This window comes from Caretta caretta, chromosome 14 (assembly GCF_965140235.1).
Source record: "Caretta caretta isolate rCarCar2 chromosome 14, rCarCar1.hap1, whole genome shotgun sequence".
NCBI lineage: Eukaryota > Metazoa > Chordata > Testudines > Cheloniidae > Caretta > Caretta caretta.
Window position 1 is genome coordinate 21,252,274 of NC_134219.1, and position 9,267 is coordinate 21,261,540.

Consider the following 9,267-nt stretch of genomic DNA (forward strand, 5'->3'; position numbering starts at 1 on the left):
AGGTTACTTCAGAAAGGTTATTCCTAGGGTTGTAACTGCCTGAGGGTATGTCTACACAGTGCAACCCCCCCCCCCAAAAACACAACCCCCTCCCGCCCCCCAGCACTGAGTCTCAGAACTGGGGTTAATTGAATTGGACTTTTGCTAAACGGATAAAAATAGCTGTGATCTCAGATCTAGGCTCCAGCCCAAGTCCAGATATCTGCCTATGAGCCCTCATCAGTTGTCCCAGGCTCTGAGATTTGCTGCCGCAGGTCTCTCTTTGAAGCGTACATGTACCCTGAAAGCCTTAACCTTCCAGCACCACTGCAAGATCTACCTTCTCTACCTGGCACAGGAGGAAGTGGGTGACTGGGAGGGCTGGGCGTGGGACTTTGGGGATTGCATGTGGAGTCGATGCATTTCAGGCATATGTGCGTTTTCTCTACTTGGGGAATTGATGAGACTGTTTATTTCTGTGTACTTTTTAAAAGCTATCAAAGTCCCCCAGATCACTGGATGGACATTCATTTGGTACACTTTGTACAAATGTAATTAAATACATTATTGTCCATGTTGTATTTCTGGCACCTTTCTCAGAAGCATCTGGCACTGGCCCTGTCAGGGACAGGATAGTGGATTGGATGACCCAGGGTTTGATCTAGTCTGGCAATTCCTATATTTCCTGTTATTTAGCAATATACGTAGTCACTGCAAATTATACTGATGCTTTTTTTTTTCTTCTTTTTATTGCCAAATTCTGATTTTTGCAACATTTTCCCTAATGGTAAAATTGCCACAAAACTTTACCTGTGAAAGCATGTGTGTGTCTGTGTTTGGAAAGTGTGTGTGTGTGTACACATCAATGAAAGACCTGCGGCATGGCTGTGGCTGACCCGGGTCAGCTGACTCAGGCTTGGGCTGCATTGCTAAAAACCGCAGTGTAGACGTTACGTCTCAGGCTGGAGCCCAGGCTCTAAAACCCACCCCCTTTGCAGGGTTTCAGAATCCAGGCTCCAGCCAGAACCTGAATGCCTACACTGCAAGTTTTAGCCCTGCACCCCAAACCCCATGAGCCTGAGTCAATTGACCCGGGCTCTCTGAAATTTGGTGCCACAGCCCACATGATGCTCACTCCCTTTTTCAGTGCAAAACCTTTTCTCAGCTCTGCAGAATTTAGCTATCAGTCCCCGCAAAGCACGGAGAAACCATCAGCAGCAAAACCGCCCCACTAATCGTTTCAAGATAAAGCCAACTGGAGTAACTGAGCTTTTCATCCAGCATGAAAAGAACAAAAGCTAAATTTGAGACAAAAGCAAAAGTTTAACAAGTTACATTGATCAAAGAGTTTTCAAAGGAACATTCAATTATATCTGCAGCACCTAAATGGAAGGGTTGTTCTTTTATTTATTTCCTGATGAAGAGAATTATTAGGTCTCATTATCTGCCTTCTCTTTAATGCATTCAGCTCAAATGCACAAGCAAAAGCCCTGCTTTGTGAACAACAAAGCTGTGAGTGAAAAAGGAAGATTAAAATTAGCTTAAAGGATATGAGAGAGAGAGAGTGTGTGTATGTGCCTGTGTGCGTATATATATTTTAGTCAAAACTTCCTTGTGTAACCACTGATGCATTCAAATGATGAGAACAGATCCCAATTACAGTGCAACTCAGCTCTGCTATTCCAAGTGGCTGACTGATCTTTCTGCAGACAACTGAAATGGTTTCAGAGTTATGAATTTGGAAACGAACCATGCAAAAAGAGATTACTGCTTTAGGATTCATCACATGCATCAGATGAAAAACGAGAAGGCTGTGCATGCTGGAACGAAATTGGCAAGGGAAAAACAGAGAATCGTACACTTGGGAAACCGAGCTCTCGCTGGAAAGAGAAGATGCTGTATCCAGATGCCAGGTTGTGGTTAAGGTTACGGAGCATTCGCGATTAGAAGGCTCTCGTGTTTTATAGCCCTGGGTCCTAGACTTTTCCCTGCCTTCAACCATATTTTTTCCCCATGCTCATCTTATTAGTTACATTGTTTACATTTAGGGACTGATCCAAAGCCTGCTAAAGTCAATGGGAGTTTTTTCATCAGATTCCATTAGCTTTGGTTTGGGCCCCTAAAAGAGGCCGCCTTGTGTCACATTCTGCTCTCATTTACATAGGTGCGATTATGGAGCAAGCCAATTATTTACAGTTGAGTTAATCTGTCTTTACATTGGGGTAAATCAGAATCCAACCCTTTGGCTGCTCCAGTAGTTTAGAGACAACGCCAAACCATGGAACTGTCCCAGGTTCGTTGTAAGGGATGAGAATTGTGTTCATCCCTTTCCCATTTTTAGAACCAACTCAAACCCAATGCTTTGCTGAGATTCTGATGTGGTGGAATGCTCTTTCACCATACATTCAGGTAGTGCTGGTTTCTGAACAGAACTGGAAAGTTCAAAGTACCAGCAGAAAGCCAGTGCTAGGGGTGTTTTCAACTTGGAATAGAAGTAGATAGAAGGGCTTGAAATGGCACAATAATGCAAGTGTTCATGGTGTTTCTAGCCCAGTTTTGTAGATTAATGTGATACAAATAACTTCACAAGAGTACACAGGAGCATCTGTTTGGCTGTTTGTTTGAAATAACCCTAAGTTACAAGTCTATGTGGCTGATTTTCCTAATTGTAGGGTTTTCTATGGATGATAATCACTGTAGTCTCTAGGAGCAGACCTAGAACAAACTCAGTTTCTACCACCCAACCAATCAGGTTCTAGCACAACAGAGGTTGCCCATTCAACCTGGTGTGTTTGGGGGGGGCATAGAATTTGAGAACCCCATCTTGTTGGATGCAATATCATTGCTGATGGGTCAACAATGAAATTCACATCCAGTTCAAGGTTAATTATTTAGCACCTTCCCTCTAACAAACTGCAGATGCAGCATCTGGTGGCCCAAGGCCCAAGATCAGTGAACACTGCAAACACAGCATCCTCTGGAGTAAAGAGTTCTGTCATCATAACCAGATCATTCATAACATGCTATAGGAGGCTGATTCTCTACGTCTTCACTACCTGCCGGATTGGCAGGTAGTGATCGATCTATCAGGAGATTGATTTATCGCGTCTTGTCTAGATGCAATAAATCGATCTCTGAATCGACGCCTGTACTCCACCTCAGCAGGAGGAGTAAGCGGAGTTGACGGGGGCACCACCGCGGTCAACTTGCCACCGTGAGGACAGCCAGGTAAGTTGAATTAAGATACTTCGACTTCAGCTACGCGAATAGCATAGCTGAAGTTGCGTATCTTAGTTTGAAACACAACAGCCCCCAGTGTAGCCTAGGCCTAAGTCACCTCTAATTTACATCAGGACAATGAAAGGAGAATATATGCAGTACACACAATGCACACACATCCCACCTCCTTCCCTAGTCCCATTGTGTTCTTTCCCAGGGACTGAAATTGATTTAAGCAAATGGTGCTACTGATGAACTTGGTGCCACCTTTTCACCAGTCTCAGCATGGAGACAATTCTTCAGGATGATGGCAGCGTGTGCTACCGGTGGTGCTGACTTTGAGATGGACTCTAAAAACCAAGATGCAAAAGGCCGAGGTCTTTAAACCCATATTCAGCCCCTTTGGTACTGCCGGAGTAGTGTAATAGGTCCTTTGTGCACATGAGAATCAAGCCCTGTCAGAGTAAAAGTGATAGCTCAGGGGTCCTGGCCAGATTCTAATCTGGATAATTATATTCTGCCTTGATACATTTCTCACGCAGCTTATACTGTGTAACCCACTGGTGCGTGTGTGTTATAGGTCCCCCTCTGTGCCCAATTCAGAGGATAGCAGTTTGTTATGCCCACAGTTAAGGACCAATGGCTCTTTAGCTGACACTGTAGCAGCTCATGCTTTTAGCTGTGGAAGGGCCCATTTCAGTTCCTGGGGTGTGGGCCAAAATGATGGCCATCACAATCGCATATACTATTGCGGTCCTAGAATGTTGTGTGGTGTTACTATGCATTGTTCATCAGCTGCAGCTTTCCACCCCAGAGGTGGCTGCATATCAGTGAAGGCTGAAGTGCCTCTGTATGTAGTTTTTACCGCAAATGCATTGTGCTTTGGAATCCTTCAGTGTGAAAAGTAGCATATGGGCATAAGATACATAAATCTAAGATGATATTATTTAGGATACAGCTATGAAAAAGGAGATGCTTCAGCTTTAATCATTTGCGTTGTTCTGTCGTCTCTGATAACTGGATGAAATGGCAGATGAAAATATCTCCTTTTAGATCATCCATATTAATAGCAAATGGATTGTTATAGTCAGCATGGGCTGGTAGAAAGACTCTGTAAAGGAACGGAGAATAATAGTTATATAACAGGGAAAAGTGCTCCTCTTTGATGCAATAGTAACACCTGATTTAGCTGCTGAAAGAAGAAGGGGAAAAAAACCTGAAGACATTAAACCTCTTATCATCCTGATAGAACAATATTGGAAAAACCTGTTGTTTGGCAGCAAATGGGTTTACTAACTTCTACAGGGGTGTGTGTTTGAATGTGATAGGGAAAGAAGCATTCGTCAGAGTGTTCATTGGATCAAAAGACAAATTAATCCTTTGAAGAAAACTAGCGTTTAAAAGCTGCAACTTTAAACAATCTATCAGGAGACAGTCTGAGCCGTGGAAATGCAGCCTAATCCTTTTCATCACAGAGGGATGCAGGGACAGTGTACTTTCAGGCATGGCTCCCATCCCACAGGGCTGTGGGCAAACAAGAGCTACATCTACTGCATGTGGGACTGAATGCCTGTCCACCGACATCCCATAATTTTCTCCTGCCTGGCCAGAATTGCCCTTTAAGAGCTCAGCATTCCTCCTCCCATCCACTCTGACTCTCAAAGTAGGCCTCAAAGGTGAGATTTGCAAAGGAGCATAGCATCCAAGAGCTGTTTTTGAGAAGCGTGGGAGAGGTTGGGTGTTAAACTCCTTTTATCTTAGAGTCTCCCGTTATGCACCTCGTTGGGACGAACCAAATTTCCCTCCCAGAATGTCCTGTCCAAAAGTTGAAGTAAACTATCTGGCTCCTTCCAGCCCAGTTAAGTAACAAAGGCCAGGAAATGGCTTCCTCCAGCCACCCCTTATTGCATTCAGTTTGATCCTAAAGAGAAAATCTGTGTTCTCTGCACTACTTAACTGCTTTGTCTGGTGCACACTTTTCAAAACCCCGCTAGCCTCAGCCCTGCTGCTCAGTCTCTCAGTAAAAGCCTCCTGCCCCTGCCCAATACAATTCCCTTTTGAGAAACAACTTAGTAACTGGCTCCTGCAGGAATATTTCCTTTCCCCTTCAAGCTCTACCTTAACCCCTTCTCTGCCAGGGTGTACACGGTCCAGGACAGTCCCAATCTCCTTCCTTCCACTGTGGTTCCTGATGCCATTGTGCAAGGTCCCAGAGAGACTGGTGGGAGTATGCATTCCTGGGAATAGCCTACATGGAGCATATGGTGTATTCTTTCAATGCCATTCCATTTTGCTGGCCACGGTAACATTGTGTCTCCTGGCTTCTGAAAGGTGAGGAGCAGAGGGCATGGTGGACTTTCTACATCACCCTGTGACCTCAACAAGGTGCTCTGCAGTGGCCATCTTTGGCACCTCAGAACAGACTAATGCTGTCTCTTGGACTGACTCAGCAGCTCAAAGCAGAGAAAGTCATAGTCACCTTACTGAGTATGATTAATTATAACACCTCGTGCTTATACAGGTCAGGTCTCTCAGAGCTAGGGCTGGTTGAAAACAGGGCCGGCTCCAGGCACCAGCTTTCCAAGCAGGTGCTTGGGGCGGCATTCAGAATGGGGCGGCAGTCCGTGTCCTGCGGTGACTGCTTGGGGCGGCAAAATTGGTAGCGCCGCCCCTGGTTGAAAAACGGCTAAAATATTTTGCTGACTATTTTTGCTGTGTTTTTTTTTTTAATTTAACTGATGTTTTTGATGGCTCCCACTCTGAGTGTGGCCTAGGGAAGAGAGGGTGGACTGGGTTCTAGTCCCATCTCTGCTGCAGGCCAGCTGGGTGGTGTTGGGCAAGTGACTTCAACTCCCCATGTCTCTATTTTTCCATTGGTATAAAGACACGGACTTCCTTCATAGAGTACTTTGAGATCTGCTGCTGAAAAGTGCTATGTAAACATGAGTTGTTACTATTAATACTACTCAGTAAGACAGATCTGACTTTCTGTGCTCCAAGCTGCTGTTCTGGTTTTCAGATGCTAGTTAACCTGGCTTGCTCTTGGTCTCCAGTCAACTGTCAGACACATTTTCGTCTCCAAGGCAATTCAGTGAGTTGCATCCCATTACACACTGAAAAGGAAATAAAGGCATGCGTGGCATGTATCCAGATAGGGAAATAACACCCCATGTTGTAGTAATCTAGCAAGTTACATGGATAGAGGGCTTTGCTGTACTTTTTCACATACACGTAGGTACTTTATGCATCCATCTATCTATCCTAGGCCTAAAGCAGTCATTCCCAAACGGTGGGTCACCACCCACCAATGGGTTGTGCAAAGGCTGTAGGTGGGTTGTGGGCCCAGTGCTGAGGGGAGGCACTGGGGGCTGGGTATTGGAAAGAGAGCCTGCCCCACACTCTGCCTCCAGTGGTGGCTCCTGATCTGTGGGGCTGGACCCACTGCCTAGCTCCCCACTCTGGGTGTTGCAACCTGGCACACGGAGACCTGAGTGGGGCTGTGACTCTGTATGCCAGGTTGCAACATCTGGAGAGGGGAGCCGGTGGGATGGTAACCACCACTATAGAGTGAGCGTGGGGCGGACTCGCCCTCCAACCTCTCCCCCAGCCCTGGGGCCTCCCCTCTGCCCCAGGCCAGGATTAGGGTTGCTATGCCATGACAGAGGGTGCTGCTGTGGGTGGTCAGTGGCCCCAAGGCAGGAGGAGGAGGTGGCAGTGATGGAAGAGAAGGATGCTGACCTATGATTTTGGCTCCCTTCTCCCAATTTGGACCCTGATGGGTCACAAACAAATACAACATGCAGTCAATGGGTCACCTTATTAAAAAGTTTGAGAACCCTTGTTCTACTGTATCTTTCACCTTGGTATCTAAGCATCTGGACAGGCTCTAGAATAGATCAAGTAAAGGGATGATGCTAAGAACTTGGCACATTAGGCTCAAATTAACCACTTCTTTGCTGCCGAATATGACAGGTAGAACCCACCTGCAGCACTGATAGATGTCCCAGCTAGATCACGGGCTGCGATGTGTGAGGTACGTCCAGGCAGAAGGACGCTGCTGTGCATCTGAATGCACCGGGTTTAGGGAAGTGGCGTGCATCTACCATGCTGCCAGCGGTAAGGGATGGATTCAGGTAGGACTGTGCTCTCTTGGATGTGGCCCTGGCTTTAGATTAGGAGAACCAAGGTCTCTTCCCAGCTCTACCACTGCCCTGCTGTTCGATCTGGGGCAAGTTATTCCTCTGTCTGCCTCGTTTTCCCTTCCCATGCTTAGTCTATTTTTATTGTAACATATTGGGGGTGGGCACTGCTGCTGCATCTGTCTGTGCGAGAGATAGGGAGAGAGCGCAGCACCTAGGACAAGGAGGCCCCAAGCTCCATGGAACTCTGTGGCTGCCTCTATCATACCAACAATAGGAATAGCTATATGTGATGGAAGGAAACAGGGTCTGAACTTATCTCTTGTCACCAGCATCTCTCCTTCGGGCGGCAGGCCTTCGAGAGGTATCCGAGGTGCATCAGTGTTAGTGATTCCTTGGGGCAATCATTCAGACCCAGGAAGTACTGGTTTTCATTTTAAGATGCATTGGTCACATGACTTGTGATTAAAAAAGGCATAGTGGGGTAGGGGAGAGCAGGAAGAAGTGTCTAACACTTATAAAGGCCCCCATTACTCTCCTATCTGAGCTACTCACAATCTTCGATGTGTTTATCCTCCCAACACCCCTGTGAGGTAGGGAAGTGCTATTACACCTATTTTACAGGTGGCAAACTGAGACATAGGCCTGCCTAAGCTGCAGCTGGAGCTGTATTCTCCAGCTCAGGCAGATGTACATGCACTAGCTTTGATTGAGCTAGCATGCTAAAAATAGCACTCTAGCCACCACAGCATGAACTAGCTGCCCCAGGAAAATACTGTCCAAGATCCTGAATATGTATTCAGGCAGCTAGCCCAAGCCACCCTAGCTATACTAGGATACTAGCTTAATTAAAGCTAGAGTGTGGACATCTTCCCTAGCTGCAAATTCCCCCTCCAGCTGCAGCATAGACATACCCTAAGTGCTATGTCTGTGGTCCACACAGAAAGTTTGTAGCAGATCTCCTGAGCCCAGGCTATACCCCTAACCACAGGACTACACTTCCCCTCTTACCAACTTGGTGCTGCTTTGGCTTATTGATGTTTGTAACTCCTACATTGTCGTACGATTTGTAAATGCACATCAAGAGCACCCAGGGCTGTGGACAGCCACCCTTTGGTGAGACGTGCCTGTTACACCAGAATGTTAACACTTCGCAAAGGGCTGGAGACCGAAACCCCCCATTTATCCCCAGAATAGATTTTACGTGGGCAGAAGCAGAGCAGTCTGCCCCAGAGTGGCCTGTCAACATGACACAACTCTGACATCTGGAACCACGTCTAAAAGAGCCTGGGCATTTCAGACTCCAGGGCCCATTCAGTCCTTGGACTCTGTGCAAAGACCGCTAACAAAGGTGCCCATCAGTGCCAATGCCTTTGTGCTGCAGGTGTCACCAAATAGCTGTTTTTTTCCTTTTGTCAACTTAGAAGCTATCAGATGGTAACTGCCTTGAGCCACGAGTGCTCTAGGCTGGGTTTAAACTGCTGCTGACCTCTGGATGAAAGGTTTTATATCCCCTGGTCGTCCAGCCCTCCCTGTCTTAATTTTCATTCTCATTTTCCTGGAAGCATTGCTTTCTGTCTGCCCAATGGCTGACAGTCTGTCCAGCCCAAACTGCAATGCTTGGCAGAGCACGCTCTTTGAAAACCTTCATATTTCAGTTGAGGTTCTTCGCAGGGAAATCTGACCAAAATCTGAGTGTTAGGTCTTGGTACTAACATAGGGAGTTAGCTGCTTCCTCATTCCTGAGATGACTATTTTAAGCACTAAATCCCATAATGTTAGTTAGCCAAAAAAAATCAACATCTTGTTTCGCTGTTTTGGCTGTTAAATTGGCAGCCTTGGTGCTCCGTCTAGGAGTCCGTGGAACCATTCGCAGAAGAATGTTTCTGGGGAAGCCAGACACCTGAGATGGTGAATGCACTGAAAAGGC